Genomic DNA, 18200 nt, shown 5'->3' with positions numbered 1-18200 from the left:
TATCCAAAAGGCAGTCTTCTTCAAGGCTGTGAAGAACCTCATAATATATCTGTGTAACACTGACCCAGACATCTCTCCACAGACGTTCAATTCTAGAAATTTGAAAAAAACATTAATAACTGCAACTGACAAGCTATGCACTAATGAGAATGACACTGTTTTCAGTAACATCAATTTTAATAAAATGCATTAACATAAGTTTTGTATTTTTCTGTCACTAGTTACAAGTATGTTTTTGCTCATATGGCTTAATATCATAAAACATGAATGTATAAAAAGATGTTGAGTCTGAACTCAGAAGAAAACAACTATAGCAATTCTGGAAGGGCAAATGGACATAATCTAGCCTTAAATCCAGCCTTGTCAGGAGTAAATGGCTGTAAAAAGAAACCCGTATTTTATCTGACAATATACATTACTTAAACTTTAATTTTTGGTATGTCATACCTTTGGTTATGCACGCTTTTTCCAGTGATGAAGCTTCCCCTTCCTGTACCTTTTACTGTGAACATGGTTTCTGCTATTTTGACATTCTCTACACCTTCATCACCTCTCACCCTAAAACAGTGTACAAAAGGCACATAGTTGGTGCTTGTATATGGGGATAATAGTAAAGTTATTAAAAAATATTTTTTATGTATAAAATATGCATCGTTTTTTGTTTTACCGTGAAGGCCAGCCATGATTTTGTACCGCCTTCAGAAAAAATGAGAGGGCTGTACTTGAGCGATTATTTGTGGCTGGTTCCAGGTACATGATCTAAATATAGATGCACAAACAATGTATGTCAAATGTGTTAAAATATATTTGTTAAACACCACGTTAAAGCATACATTTGCTTTTAAATTGCATTTGTTTAGAGATATTAAGCTTGTGGTTAACACGTTCAAATAAATTTAGAAGTCATTATCCTTACTGTGAATCTTTAATATCAGTATAACTAATAATAAAAACTCAAAATTGCAGAAGTGGTGCAACAGAAACACACCTTTCTGGAGTATCCATCTATACCCCCAAATATGACAATGTTGTACCTTGAGAGAGCAGAAACACACAGACCAGAAAATGTTTTTAACTTATGAGCAATACAGTTTTTATGATTGGAGCTACTATTAACTCTGTAATGCATAAAGTGATAAAAGTGTCTTGATAAATACTTTTTAAAATACCTTATGAGTTTGTGGTTAGTGTCCACATGAACCAGGGACAGTGGGCCTTGCACAAAGTACGTCCTCCTGACAATACAGCCAAGTTGAGTCATCCTTTCCAAAACTCCAGGAGCGTCAACTCTGCATGCTTTCTTTGACACGACTCCACTGAACTCTGAGTCCTTCTGCTTGTAGACACCCTTTAACCATACGATATCCAGCAGTTGGTAGTCTTCTTTTGATAGACATGATTAAATTGTCCAGCTCTTCATCTGACACACCACTGTATGTTGACCTGGTTGACAAGCCCAACTCCCTCATACTGTACGTCTAAAGATGGTTGCCTCACTAACACCTAATATGTTTGCTATACAAGCCACTGGGAGTGGCATATCAGTTAGAAATCCAAGCAGTTCACCTGAAAACACAAATTTTGGACGACCACGACCCTCACACCCTTGTCTTACAAAGGCAACAAAGTCCTCCTGTGCAAGGCTTCTCTGCAGCTTTCTTTGAAGGTCAGACAAAGTATTTATAATTTCAATCGGAATATCAAAAACTGTTGAAGCAGATGTCAATATAAACATTTCTTGATTGATGACATACAAGAAGTAGTCCAAATCCAGTTGTGGTTGATGTAAAATGCTAATTATCCTGTGTCTGAGTCTGTCCAGTACTTGTGTCACCAATGATACCTGTTAAAGCAAATATCAACAAAACTTAATAACTACTACATGCCCGTGAAGTGGTTTGTGCTCACTGAACCCTAAGCTGTATGAAAAATCTTATTCTTATGAAAACAAAATTATAACTGTTAGCCATAGCTACAGTACACTCTTTATTATTTATCAGAAAATAACACTGTGTACTTAAATGTCCATCTCATATACATGAGACTATTAACAGCTTAGCCTGACACATTACTAGACAGCAGCAGTGACATACTTCTGCATAATAAATAACCAACTATAATTAGTACGAATAAAGTATAACATACTTTACCTTAATTTTGTTACATTCTGTACACCGAGAAAAAGTGTTGTGCAACAACAAGTAAACTAATAGAAATACCTGTGAATTCGGCGGGTTGGGTTGGTTCTCCATCTTTCCAGCTTTGCGGCACATGCGTAGTAACAAAAATCGATTGTTTCTTCCTCGATAGAGAATGCCTTGTACGTCCAATGACGTATTTTGACAGGTTGTTCAGGCTTGAGAATCCACTCGTAATTTTCAGAAGCGCAAGCGTAAATTTCAGAAGCAAGCGTAATTTTCAGAAGCAAGTGTAATTTTCAGAAGCGCAAGCGTAATTTACGCTTGTGAAACGTACATTTGACGTACATTATTACGAGTTATTTTTGACAGCGATCTTACTCCATATTTTCTGAAATAAAAAAAAAAAAAAATATATATATATATATCGGCCGATATATCGGAATATCGGATTTTAAAACCAACAAATATTTGTATCGGTATCGGCCTTCAAAATCCTTTATCGGTCGGGCTCTAGTGCCCAGTTACAGCGCACACAAACATAGAGCACACACACACAGTGCCCAGTTACAGCGCACACATACATAGAGCACACACACACAGTGCCCAGTTACAGCGCACACAAACATAGAGCACACACACACAGTGCCCAGTTACAGCGCACACAAACATAGAGCACACACACACAGTGCCCAGTTACAGCGCGCACACACACACACATACAGCGCCCACTTAGAGCAAACACACAGACACACCCCGGTTAGAGCTCTCTCTCTCTCACACACACACAGTGACCAGTTAAAGCGTGTGCACATGCACACAGTCCCCTGTTACAGCGCACACAGACAGTGCCCAGTTACAGCACGCCCACACACACACACACAGTCCCCCCCCACATGGAGTACACACACACACACAGCCCCCGGCTAGAGCTCACACACACAGACACAGTGCCTTGTTACAGCACAGGCACATTTTATGCTGCCGTCTGGTGGCCAAAATTGAGTACTACCATTTAAAAACATTAAAATGATATTTTCTGGTAATTGCAATACTTATATTCGGCCAGGAGATGGTAGCAAGAAAATAGAAAAATAATTTTCCCACGGTTATTAGGATAATTCACAAGGTAAATTTATTTTGTATTTGTTTGTCTGTGTGTATGTGTGTGTTTTACTACACTTTGGGGACAATTTTATCAAATGTAACCTATGCAAACCCACATACACACACACACACTGCCCAGTTACAGCACAGACACACAGAGTCCCCGGTTAGAGCTCACACACACTCAGTGCACTGTTACAGTGCACACACACAGTACCCAGTTACAGCGTGCACACATACACACAGTCCCCAGTTACAGCGCGCGCACACACACACACACACACTGCCCAGTTACAGCACAGACACACAGAGTCCCCGGTTAGAGCTCACACACACTCAGTGCACTGTTACAGTGCACACACACAGTACCCAGTTACAGCGTGCACACATACACACAGTCCCCAGTTACAGCGCGCGCACACACACACACACACACACACTGCCCAGTTACAGCACAGACACACAGAGTCCCCGGTTAGAGCTCACACACACTCAGTGCACTGTTACAGTGCACACACACAGTACCCAGTTACAGCGTGCACACATACACACAGTCCCCAGTTACAGCGCGCGCACACACACACACACACACTGCCCAGTTACAGCACAGACACACAGAGTCCCCGGTTAGAGCTCACACACACTCAGTGCACTGTTACAGTGCACACACACAGTACCCAGTTACAGCGTGCACACATACACACAGTCCCCAGTTACAGCGCGCGCACACACACACACACACACTGCCCAGTTACAGCACAGACACACAGAGTCCCCGGTTAGAGCTCACACACACTCAGTGCACTGTTACAGTGCACACACACAGTACCCAGTTACAGCGTGCACACATACACACAGTCCCCAGTTACAGCGCGCGCACACACACACACACACACAGCACCCACTTAGAGCAAACACACACAGAGACCCCGATTAGAGCAAACACACACACACACAGTGCCCTGTTACAGCGCGTGCACACACACATACACACAGTCCCCAGTTACAGCGCGCGCACACACACACACACACACAGCACCCACTTAGAGCAAACACACACAGAGACCCCGATTAGAGCTCACACACACACACACACACAGTGCCCTGTTACAGAGCATGCACACATACACACACAGTGCCCTGTTACAGCACACACAAACACACACTACCCACATAGAGCACACACACATACACAGTGCCCAGCTACAGTGCACGTGCACACACACACATACAGTACCGTTACAGCACACACAAGTCTACACAGACACATTGCCCTGTTACAGCACACACACAGTGCCCACTTAGAGCACACACACACACACACAAAGTGCCCAGTTACAGCCCACACACACAGAGCCCATTTAGAGCACACACATCCACACACTGTGCACTGTTACAGCACACACACACACACACAGCACCCACTTAGAGCAAACACACACACAGTGCCCACTTAGAGCAAACACACACACACACACAGTGCCCACTTAGAACACATACACACAGTGCCCACTTAGAGCACACACACACACACAGAGTGCCCACTTAGAACACATACACACAGTGCCCACTTAGAGCACACACACACACACACAGAGTGCCCAGTTACAGCGCGTACACACGTGTGTACACACATACACACAGCGCCCACTTAGAGCACACACACAGACACACCCCGGTTAGAGCTCTCTCTCTCTCACACACACACACAGTGACCAGTTAAAGCGTGTGCACATGCACACAGTCCCCTGTTACAGCGCACACAGACAGTGCCCAGTTACAGCGCGCCCACACACACACACACAGTCCCCCCCCACATGGAGTACACACACACACACAGCCCCCGGCTAGAGCTCACACACACAGACACAGTGCCTTGTTACAGCACAGGCACATTTTATGCTGCCGTCTGGTGGCCAAAATTGAGTACTACCATTTAAAAACATTAAAATGATATTTTCTGGTAATTGCAATACTTATATTCGGCCAGGAGATGGTAGCAAGAAAATAGAAAAATAATTTTCCCACGGTTATTAGGATAATTCACAAGGTAAATTAATTTTGTATTTGTTTGTCTGTGTGTATGTGTGTGTTTTACTACACTTTGGGGACAATTTTATCAAATGTAACCTATGCAAACCCACATACACACACACACACAGTGCCCAGTTACAGCACAGACACACAGAGTCCCCGGTTAGAGCTCACACACACTCAGTGCACTGTTACAGTGCACACACACAGTACCCAGTTACAGCGTGCACACATACACACAGTCCCCAGTTACAGCGCGCGCACACACACACACTGCCCAGTTACAGCACAGACACACAGAGTCCCCGGTTAGAGCTCACACACACTCAGTGCACTGTTACAGTGCACACACACAGTACCCAGTTACAGCGTGCACACATACACACAGTCCCCAGTTACAGCGCGCGCACACACACACACACACACACTGCGCCCACTTAGAGCACACACACATACGCACACAGTGCCCAGTTACAGTGCACACACACAGCGCCCATTTAGAGCACACACACCCACACACTGTGCGCTGTTACAGCACACAAACACACACACACAGCACCCACTTAGAGCAAACACACACAGAGACCCCGATTAGAGCAAACACACACACACACACAGTGCCCTGTTACAGCGCGTGCACACACACATACACACAGTCCCCAGTTACAGCGCGCGCACACACACACACAGCACCCACTTAGAGCAAACACACACAGAGACCCCGATTAGAGCTCACACACACACACAGACCAGTTACAGCGCGTACACACACACACAGTGCCCTGTTACAGAGCATGCACACATACACACACAGTGCCCTGTTACAGCACACACAAACACACACTACCCACATAGAGCACACACACATACACAGTGCCCAGCTACAGTGCACGTGCACACACACACATACAGTACCGTTACAGCACACACAAGTACACACAGACACATTGCCCTGTTACAGCACACACACAGTGCCCACTTAGAGCACACACACACACACACAAAGTGCCCAGTTACAGCCCACACACACAGAGCCCATTTAGAGCACACACATCCACACACTGTGCACTGTTACAGCACACACACACACACACAGCACCCACTTAGAACACATACACACAGTGCCCACTTAGAGCACACACACACACAGAGTGCCCAGTTACAGCGCGTACACACGTGTGTACACACATACACACAGCGCCCACTTAGAGCAAACACACAGACACACCCCGGTTAGAGCTCTCTCTCTCTCACACACACACAGTGACCAGTTAAAGCGTGTGCACATGCACACAGTCCCCTGTTACAGCGCACACAGACAGTGCCCAGTTACAGCGCGCCCACACACACACACACAGTCCCCCCCCACATGGAGTACACACACACACACAGCCCCCGGCTAGAGCTCACACACACAGACACAGTGCCTTGTTACAGCACAGGCACATTTTATGCTGCCGTCTGGTGGCCAAAATTGAGTACTACCATTTAAAAACATTAAAATGATATTTTCTGGTAATTGTAATACTTATATTCGGCCAGGAGATGGTAGCAAGAAAATAGAAAAATAATTTTCCCACGGTTATTAGGATAATTCACAAGGTAAATTTATTTTGTATTTGTTTGTCTGTGTGTATGTGTGTGTTTTACTACACTTTGGGGACAATTTTATCAAATGTAACCTATGCAAACCCACATACACACACACACACTGCCCAGTTACAGCACAGACACACAGAGTCCCCGGTTAGAGCTCACACACACTCAGTGCACTGTTACAGTGCACACACACAGTACCCAGTTACAGCGTGCACACATACACACAGTCCCCAGTTACAGCGCGCGCACACACACACACACACACACTGTGCCCACTTAGAGCACACACACATACGCACACAGTGCCCAGTTACAGCGTGCACACATACACACAGTCCCCAGTTACAGCGCGCGCACACACACACACACACACTGCGCCCACTTAGAGCACACACACATACGCACACAGTGCCCAGTTACAGTGCACACACACAGCGCCCATTTAGAGCACACACACCCACACACTGTGCGCTGTTACAGCACACACACACACACACACACTGTGCCCACTTAGAGCACACACACATACGCACACAGTACCCAGTTACAGCGTGCACACATACACACAGTCCCCAGTTACAGCGCGCGCACACACACACACACACACTGCGCCCACTTAGAGCACACACACATACGCACACAGTGCCCAGTTACAGTGCACACACACAGCGCCCATTTAGAGCACACACACCCACACACTGTGCGCTGTTACAGCACACACACACACACACACAGCACCCACTTAGAGCAAACACACACAGAGACCCCGATTAGAGCTCACACACACACACACACAGACCAGTTACAGCGCGTACACACACACACAGTGCCCTGTTACAGAGCATGCACACACATACACACACAGTGCCCTGTTACAGCACACACAAACACACACTACCCACATAGAGCACACACACATACACAGTGCCCAGCTACAGTGCACGTGCACACACACATACAGTACCGTTACAGCACACACAAGTACACACAGACACATTGCCCTGTTACAGCACACACACAGTGCCCACTTAGAGCACACACACACACATACAAAGTGCCCAGTTACAGCCCACACACACACACACAGTGCCCACTTACAGCCCACACACACACACACACACACAAAGTGCCCAGTTACAGCCCACACACACAGAGCCCATTTAGAGCACACACATCCACACACTGTGCACTGTTACAGCACACACACACACACAGCACCCACTTAGAGCAAACACACACACACACACAGTGCCCACTTAGAGCAAACACACACACACACACAGTGCCCACTTAGAACACACACACACAGTGCCCACTTAGAGCACACACACACAGAGTGCCCAGTTACAGCGCGTACACACGTGTGTACACACACACACACAGCACCCACTTAGAACACACACACACAGTGCCCACTTAGAGCACACACACACAGAGTGCCCAGTTACAGCGCGTACACACGTGTGTACACACACACACACAGCACCCACTTAGAGCACACACAAACACACAGAGCCCCCGGTTAGAGCTCACGCACACTAACACCGTGCCCCATTACAGCACACACACACACCCAGTGCCCAGTTACAGCGCGCACACACACACACACACACACTGTATTAATGAAAGAGAACTGCCTGTATCTACCATTGCCAAAAACTGCTGCCCCCTGATGGTGATTGGTAATGTGAGCGCTTTGAAAGTAATGGACACCCTTCCTTGCATCTGTAAGGTGTTTGTATGGCTAACCTTACTCGAAGTTTGTTTATGTTGTTGGTCAGCTCTTGGGTGGTTGAACTGATTAAGATAGCATTTGACTTCCTGCCAATCCTGTTCAATCAGTGTTCCCACTCTCACTAACTCTTCCACAGTTTTAGCAGTACCTCTCAGTAGGCTTGCCAGATAGGGATTATAATTACGCAGAATAGCATGTACCACATCCTTCTCTGTCATGTCATTCTTCCATCGCAGACACAGTGCCCTGTACTGGAAAGCAAAGTTATGGATGGTCTCTTGAGGTCCTTGTTTCCTCTCATGGATTCTTCTCTCTGCTTCTGCTTCATAAGCCTCGGAAAGAAAAGATCTTAGGAAAGCATCCTTAAATTGTATCCATGTTCCAATGTGTCACGTTCGTGGACGAGCGGTTCAGGTAAACAGGCGATCGGAGCCAGGAAGTCAGGGAAACGGGGTTTATTTGGATGCAGACGGACAGGCACGGACATCGACGGACACTACAATGACAAGTCTGGGGAAGACTGACTTAGACGAGGACTAAATACACAAGACAAGCTAGACTTAACAGCACACAGGCGATCACAATTAGAGCTGAACACGAGGTAACGAGGTGGGTGTGGCACACATCGGGAGCGGACGGAGCGGGGCGTGACATAACCCCCCCCCAAAGGCGCGCGCACCGGGCGCGCCCGAGAGGAGGCGACGGACGAGACGGAACCGGGGAACAGGACCTGGAAGACAAAGTAAAACATCAACCAAAAACAGGGAACAAGACAGAGACACAAAACAGGAACAGGGACGAGACGAAGGACAGAACCCGACAAAGAACAGGGAAAGCGGACAGACAGACCTGGAAGGGAGACACAGAAGGGGAGAAAGGCGGAACAAAAGGGCCAGGAGTGAACGGAGGAGGAACAAAGGGACGAGGAGCAGAGACAGGCGGGACAAAGGGAAAGGGAGGAGGAAAAAGGGGAGCACGAGGGAGCCCAGGCGGGCGACGGGCAGCGGCCGGAGGGGCCGCAGGGGAGAGGGAGGAGGGAGCAGGAGGGGACCACCCAGGGGCCAAGGGAACAGGACGAGGGAGTGACGGAGGGGACACGGAGGGAGCAGGAGGGAACACCAGTGAAGGCAGGCAGGAGGGGGAAGCCGCGGCAGGCGGAGGCGCAGCCGAAGCCGGCGAAGGCGCCATCCGACGCCCAGCCGGAGCAGGGGGGCCCGGAGGCGGCCGACATGGACCCGGAGGCGGCCGACATGGACCCGGAGGCGGGACCGAGGACCGGCACCGAGGATCCAGGGGGGGACCCGGAGGGGACCGCCGACCCCGAGCCGGAGGACCCGCAGGCAGCCACCGAGCCACAGCCAGGGGCCGAACGGGCGAGCCAGGGGGCAGGGAGGGCGGGACCCGGACCCGACGCCTGTGTCCTCTTCCCTTACGGGACACTGAAAGGCGGGGTCCCGGGTGGTGTTGGCCTTGTCGGGGCAAGGGTGAGGGAGTCAGGAAGGAGGGGCCTGAGGGTGTAGACTCGGGCAGAGCAGGGGGCGTGGCCGCAAGTGATGCAGCCGGAGCCGCGGGCGTGGCCGCAGGCGGGGCAGCCAGGGCCGCGGGCGTGGCCGCAGGCGGGGCAGCCAGGGCCGCGGGCGGGGCAGCCAGAGCCGTGGGCAGGACTGGAGAGGCGGCCTCAAGCAGGGCCGCGGGCACGACGGGAGATGCGGCCTCAGGCAGGGCCGCGGGCAGGACGGTAGATGCGGCTTCGGGCAGGGCCGCGGGCAGGACGGGAGATGCGGCCTCGGGCAGGGCCGCGGGCAGGACGGGACAGGTGGCCTCGGGCAGGGCCGCGGGCAGGACGGGAGAGGTGGCCTCGGACGGAGCCGCAGGCGTGTGGCCAGCAGGGGGCGCCTCGGCGGGCACCTCAAGCAGAACGGAGGCAGCTGCAGGCGTGCGACCAGCAGGGGCCGCCTGGGCAGGCGCCTCGGGCGTACGGTCAGCAGGGGGCGCCTCAGCGAGCACCGCCAGCACGCGACCAGTAGGGAGCGCCACAGCAGGCGCCGCCATCACACGGCCAGCAGGGGGCGCCACCGCGGCCACCCCAGGCAGTTCAGGAGCCGTCAGGACGGGCGCCGCCGTCATATGGCCAGCAAGGGGCACCTCGAAGGGCACCTTGGGTGTGCGGCCAGCAGGGGGCGCAACCGCAGCCACCTCAGGCAGTTCGGGTGCCGGCAGGACAGGCGAGACAGGCAGGGTGCTGCGGGCAGAGCGGCGGCATCAGCAGCAGGCGGTGCCGCGGGCAGATCGGCGGCGGCGGCAGCAGCCGGCGGTGCCGCGGGCAGATCGGCGGCGGCGGCAGCAGGCAGCGCAGCCGCGGGCAGATCGGCGGCGGCAGCAGGCAGCGCAGCCGCGGGCAGATCGGCGGCGGCAGCAGGCAGCGCAGCCGCGGGCAGGTCCGCAATATGCAGGTCCGGAGCAAGCAGGAGGGGTGCTGAGCACGTAGGCGCCTTCCCTTGAAGGGCTCTAGGGACCCGAGGGATAGCGTCCCGAACAGTGCTTCTGCCGCCGTGCCCCAGACGCTCCGGCCGATAAAAGCAAGCCTCCAGCGGAGGTGGCTTCTCCGCGTGGAAGCCCGCCAGGCAGGTAGCGGTGGTGTCATCCCAGGCCAGCGGGGAGCTCACTTGCCAATCGGCTGATTCCCTGGCGGGGAGCAGAGAGCAAGCTCCCAGGAAGAGCATTGGGGCTTCTTCCCTCTGTTCTCTGCTCCGCTTCTCCCAGTTGCTCTTCAGGCGCTGGTTCAGGCGGTGAAGGCATTTCCGGGCTCTGGTAAGCGGATATTGTTGTCCGGGTGGGCGATCCTCTGTTAGGAGGTCCGCCCCCTGGTGAGCCAGCTCCAGGGCTGTAGGGTCCTCCAGGACCTCGGGCTGGGTTCGCCAATACACAAAATCCTGCAGCAGACCGAGCCGAACGTGCTCGGTCTGCTGCTTTGTGCTTTCACGGAGACTTGTCATTCTGTCACGTTCGTGGACGAGCGGTGCAGGTAAACAGGCGATCGGAGCCAGGAAGTCAGGGAAACGGGGTTTATTTGGATGCAGACGGACAGGCACGGACATCGACGGACACTACAATGACAAGTCTGAGGAAGACTGACTCAGACGAGGACTAAATACACAAGACAAGCTAGACTTAACAGGACACAGGCGATCACAATTAGGGCTGAACACGAGGTAACGAGGTGGGCGTGGCACACATCGGGAGCGGACGGAGCGGGGCGTGACACAATGGCTCTTCTCTCTGCCAACCACCAATCTTTAGCAGTAGCTGACAGAACAGATGACATTGTAGCTAGTACTGTACTTTTCCCTTAGGAGGCAGTTGTGCATGCTCCTCTGCAAAGGTTCTCGTCGAGTCACAAACGGACCAGCTGTGAAGTCTGGGTCATGGAACTGATCCCGTGTCTCTAACACAGATAAATGTAAGGTAATCCATGCAGGGAGCAGAAATATAAAGTACAGATATTTTATGGGTTCCACTGAAATAAAGGTAGCTGATTATGAGAAAGATCTTGGTGTGTATGTTGATGCTTCCATGTCCCACTCTCGCCAATGTGGGGAAGCAATAAAAAAGGTAGGGATGCACCGAAATGAAATTCTTGGCCGAAGCCGAAGCCGAATAATAATGAAATGCTTGGCCGAAGGCCGAATACCGAACACGGTGTTTCGCATTTTTTTCCATTTATTTTGCCAATTTTTTCACCATTACAATAATTAAATAGTAAAAATTTGCTTTTTACTATTTTGTGTTGCTTTTCAGAGAAATAAATCAAATAAAAATACAATTTCAAAATATTTATTTGACACTGAACATTTTTTTTTACATTCCAGCAGATATTATACAAACAAAGCACAATATAACTTAAAATAAATAAATTAGTAAAATAAAAAAATATTATCCTTTTAGTAATACCTTTAGCTTTGGCACTGTCATTGGCAAACTTTTTTGCCTTTTTTTAGAAGTCAGCCACAGATGGAGTGGGTGTCCTAGGACTGGGAGGAGCTACTTTCCTTTTCGCTGCTGCTGTTGCCGTAGCCGCCGCCGTGTCTTTCTCGTACTCTGCATGATGTTCGGGGTGTCTTGATTTTAAGTAATAAATTAAACTTGAAGTGCTGTACGTTTTTGCAGATGCACCCCCTCTGGACAATTCAGCAGAACAGTGTCTGCAAACGGCCGTTTTTGCCTCTTTCTCTGACACTTTAAAGTGCTTCCACACTGCTGACATGTTTGCTGCATAAAGCGCGCGCCTCTCACTCTACGCGGGTTACTATTTGATCGCGTCATTAAAAACGTCATTGTTCGGCAAAATTAATTCTGCCTTTTTACGAACACCGAAAGTGCTTTTTTTGGCTATTTTCGGCCGAATAATTTCGGTTGCCGAACATTCGGTGCATCCCTAAAAAAAGGCCAACAGAATGTTGGGTTATATATCTAGGTGTGTGGAGTTTAAGTCAAGGAAGGTGATGTCACATTTATATAATTCCTTGGTAAGACCCCACCTAGAATATTGTGTGCAGGTTTGGTCACCATACCTTAAGAAGTACATTGCTGCCTTAGAAAAGGTGCAATGGAGGGCTACGGGAATGATTCCTGGTCTTAGAGAAATGTCTTATGAGGAGAGGTTAGCTGAGCTGAATCTGTTTAGCCTTGAGCAAAGGAGACTAAGGGGGGGACATGATCCAGGTCTCTAAGATTCTAACGGGTCTAGATGCTGTTCAGCCGAATGGCTACTTCAATATTTGTTTAAATACTATAACTCGTGGCCATACTGTAAGTGGAAATTAGCGGGAGAACATTTTAAATCAAATTTGAAGAAGCACTTCTTTACACAGCGTGTAGTTAGAGTATGGAATAGTCTTCCTGCTAGTGTAGCGGAAGCTAAAACCCTGGGTTCCTTTAAATCTGAGCTAGATAAGATTTTAACAACTCTGAGCTATTAGTTAAGTTATCCCAAACGAGCTTGATGGGCCGAATGGCCTCCTCTCGTTTGTAAATTTCTTATGTTCTTTCTTATGTTCTACTTGAGGGCTGCTGCTAGTCATGGCAACACCACTACTAATGCAAGATACAATGAATTGTTAAACCCTGGTCCCTGTTCAGGCACCACTTATGTAACACTGCTGATTCCTGCCTCAGAACCAACCTATTACACACTATACTGTACGTAGGGAGGGACATTTCAGGGTGGCGTAAAGAGAAATACACCATCAGTACACAGACCAAAGAATATTTACTAACAAAGGTGAGCATATTACCCCAGCAAATGTACATGTAAATAATGAATTAACAATAACTCAAGAAAACTGGTGTTGAGATGGATAACCATACAACTGAAATGAATAGCACAGTCCAAAGTGGAGACCAAACGTCCTCTTCCAGGTGAGGATGGGCCAAACAATGGTAGGAGGTGAAGTCGGAAAGAGAAGGTTGGCAGTTGCAAGTAAATCCGGGGGAAAAAAAAGGCCTTTGTGAAAATAAAAAAAATCATACATCCCGCTTTTTGCTAAACCCAACAAATACACATGTATATCATTCAAATAATTGTTACTAAATTAAACAAACAATACATCCATATCATTCAGAAAAACATCTTACATTGAGCCATGAAAGCTTCCCATTCCTCAAATAAGGACTTACTTCCTTTATTCTGAGCCTCAACAAACATGGCTGCCCTTGCCCTTATATAGGCTCTTGATCCTTATAGTCCTCTATTAAATTATACTGACCCTTAGAGGACAGGAGTATAATTGCAGACATCTGGTAACAAACCAGTGTTTGTTACAGTGCCCAGTTTCAGCGCACACACATACACACACACAGTTCCCAGTTACAGGCTCTCCGACACCCTGTAGCGGAAAAGCAGTAACGGATGGTGGAGACTCTGAGTGACTGTAGTCTGCCTGTCATCACCTGTGATGGACTGGCGTCCCACCCAGGTTGAGCCCTGCCTTCTGCCCTGTGCTGCCTGGGACAGACTGCAGGCTCGCCGACACCCTGTAGCGGAAAAGCAGTAACGGAGGGTGGAGACACTGAGTGACTGTAGTCTGCCTGTCATCACCTGTGATGGACTGGCGTCCCACCCAGGTTGAGCCCTGCCTTCTGCCCTGTGCTGCCTGGGACAGACTGCAGGCTCGCCGACACCCTGTAGCGGAAAAGCAGTAATGGAGGGTGGAGACACTGAGTGACTGTAGTCTGCCTGTCATCTTATGAATTTGTATGAATTTTTCATTTAAAAACATTTTAATTTTTTTTTCCCTCATTGCAAAATTTTAGCTTGACCACGAGATGACAGCAAGAAAATAGAAACATATTTTCTCAGAGTATAATGGCTGTTTTACATGGTAATTAAAAAAAGACTTGTACCATGTAAAACAAATATATTATAATAATGAAATGTTTGTTCTATTAGCTCATAGTACATCATGAAAATATGTGTTTGTTTAAAAATTATTTGATTTGACCGTGGGGAAATATTTTTTTCCACGTTTTATGCTGCCGTCTGGTGGCCAAAATTGAGTACTGCCGTTTAAAAAAATTAAAATGATCTTTTCTGGTAATTACAATACTTACATTCGGCTGGAGATGGCAGCAAGAAAATAGAAAAATAAATTTCCCACGGTTATTAGGATAATTCACACGGTAAATTTATTATGTATGTGTGTCTATGTTTGCCTTGTGCTATGTTTTGTGTAAATAAATGTTTTATTTTTCCAATTGTTTAAAAAAAATTGTCACAGCAAAAAAAGTTTATTAATCATGTGGGTTTTTGATGCTTGAATAATCCGTGTCAAAGGTGAACAAAATAATGATATTGAATTACCCACTTAATTCTGCCCCAATAAGAAACAGATTTGCCAACTTTTAATTATTAAAGAATGGGAACGTTAAGAAAGTTTTAAATAAAATCGAAAAAGAAAGTGTAATGCAATGTGAAACAGAGGAAATCACACTTAAGTGATGTCAGTGCACAAAATATTAAAATTTGGTTTCATGACAAAATAAACAAAAAATCACTCTTGAGTAAGGAAAATGAAGGAACAGAGTTCAGCATCTTGTGGTTCTGTAGTTCAAGAGCAGCCAGTGGGAGGCACGTCTTTATCTGACAATGCTGGGTCTTCTAGCTGAGACCAGGCTATTCCACAGAGGAATCTCAGGGCTGGCAGCCTCAGTGTGACCTCCAGCAGAACAATGCTGGGTCTCCAAGCCGAGACCAGGCTATTCCACAGAGGAATCTCAGGGCTGGCAGCCTCAGTGTGACCTCCAGCAGAACAATGCTGGGTCTCCAAGCCGAGACCAGGCTATTCCAGAGAGGAATCTCAGGGCTGGCAGCCTCAGTGTGACCTCCAGCAGAACAATGCTGGGTCTCCAAGCCGAGACCAGGCTATTCCAGAGGAGTCTCAGGGCTGGCAGCCTCAGTGTGACCTCCAGCAGAACAATGCTGGGTCTCCAAGCCGAGACCAGGCTATTCCAGAGAGGAATCTCAGGGCTGGCAGCCTCAGTGTGACCTCCAGCAGAACAATGCTGGGTCTCCAAGCCGAGACCAGGCTATTCCAGAGGAGTCTCAGGGCTGGCAGCCTCAGTGTGACCTCCAGCAGAACAATGCTGGGTCTCCAAGCCGAGACCAGGCTATTCCACCAAGGAATCTCAGGGCTGGCAGTCTCAGTGTGACCTCCAGCAGAACAATGCTGGGTCTTCAAGCCGAGACCAGGCTATTCCAGAGGAGTCTCAGGGCTGGCAGCCTCAGTGTGACCTCCAGCAGAACAATGCTGGGTCTTCAAGCCGAGACCAGGCTATTCCAGAGGAGTCTCAGGGCTGGCAGCCTCAGTGTGACCTCCAGCAGAACAATGCTGGGTCTTCAACCTGAGACCAGGCTATTCCAGAGGAATCTCATGGCTGGCAGCCTCAGTGTGACCTCCAATAGATGGAGCTTCCTTGCTGTTGTTGTTCATGCAGGGCAGGACTGATGTGACCTAGCAAAAGAAACTTTTCCTTTAGCCCCCACTGTTAACTCTCTGCACTGCAGTTGCCCAAAGTGAGCCAACACTCCCACCTTGTGCTGTTGCATGATGGGGCTGTAATGGGGTGGAATCTCTAGGTAGTCCTGATTGGCTGTTTACTAATGCTGCTGAATCTTGACGCATCGGTGGTTGCCTGGGTTTCAGTGTCAGGAATCTCTAATGCAGGGAAATGACACATTCAGACACAAAAAGGACTAGCAAAGGGTTTCGATACATACGAAATATAGGCAGGGAGGGAACTCACGTTGTTTTACTTTGGCAAAGCTTTTTGGTTTGCGCTTTCGGGTCTGAATCCCATCCTTTCTCATAGCCAAGGGTCGTGGGACCTAGAAGCAAATCAAATAAGGGGTGAGACTCTAACATATACCACTTTCTAGGTTACATAATCAAGGCTCTCATCAATATACAGTATATTTAAAATATACAGGTCAAAAATAGCTTTAAAAATTAATTTTTCTTTGTTAATATATTTTTTATGAAATTATAGGGTCATTGATTCATATTCGGATTTATATTTCGGGGCTAACCCCATGGAGCTTTGTGTAGAGGCCACAAGCATTGCAGACAGTGTCCCTGTGAGGCCGCGCGTATGGAACCGTCCTCACTATCTTAAGGGGACAGTGGCATTTTACTGCAATGATGAATTTTTGTTGTGGTATCTTTCTACCAAGATTTTGTTTGCAGGATTGGCAAGGGTGGAAGCAGATGGGCGCGCACCGGTGGAGACTGCGCAGAGTCTTTATTTATATTTATTGCCCTTTTGTCCCTTGTGGTAGGGTGGTACCCCTATAACCAGAGGGGAATGGTAGTTCCCAATTAGAGGGGTGGGGACAAGGGTTTATAAGATGGTGGAAGGGTTAGTTTTCTTTTTGGGCCCAGCTACTTGTGTGCTCTCGGAGTGGGAGGTCCTCAGCTGTGTGGGGACTAGAGGCCACAGTTAAGTCTGTTGTATTTGGTTTTTTTTGTTTGATAGTTATTTGTATTAGTTTTTCTTTGAGGTTTTCTTTGTTGTTTTATTTATTTTTTTTCTTGTTTTTGGAGTGTTTAATGGGAGAAGCCAGAATATGAGCAGATGACGAAATAAATCAGCAATCCCAATTTTTTTTTGGATGTTTTGTTGTCTTTTGCCCGACCCTGAGACTTCTCGACACTTTACCCCTCAACAGTCCCCCTCAGCACTGCGGCGCCACAGTGTGGTCATGCTGGTACTGTATGGCAGTTAGTGCAGAAGAGTCCTGTTCTCCGTGAGGCAGCCTAACGAACATTCAGACAATCCAAAGTCCAAGGTCGTCCAAGGTCATGCTATCGTTATACAGTATAATGCAAAAAAAGGATCATGCATTCATAAATGTATCCTGTGTGGAAGGGTGCTTTACACTTACCGGGAGCCTCTGAGGCTTGGTGAGGGGCCGGTTGATGCCATTTATCTTGTGGTAGAGGCCACAGGCATTGCATAGGTAATGTCCCATCCCATCACGACGCCACAGGGGGGTGGACATGGCCCCACAGTTCACACATTCACGCCCATCT

The sequence above is a fragment of the Paramormyrops kingsleyae genome, chromosome 12 (assembly GCF_048594095.1).
Source record: "Paramormyrops kingsleyae isolate MSU_618 chromosome 12, PKINGS_0.4, whole genome shotgun sequence".
NCBI classification, from domain to species: domain Eukaryota; kingdom Metazoa; phylum Chordata; class Actinopteri; order Osteoglossiformes; family Mormyridae; genus Paramormyrops; species Paramormyrops kingsleyae.
The sequence above is the reverse complement of the archived record's forward strand: the minus strand, read 5'-3'. Positions refer to the sequence as shown.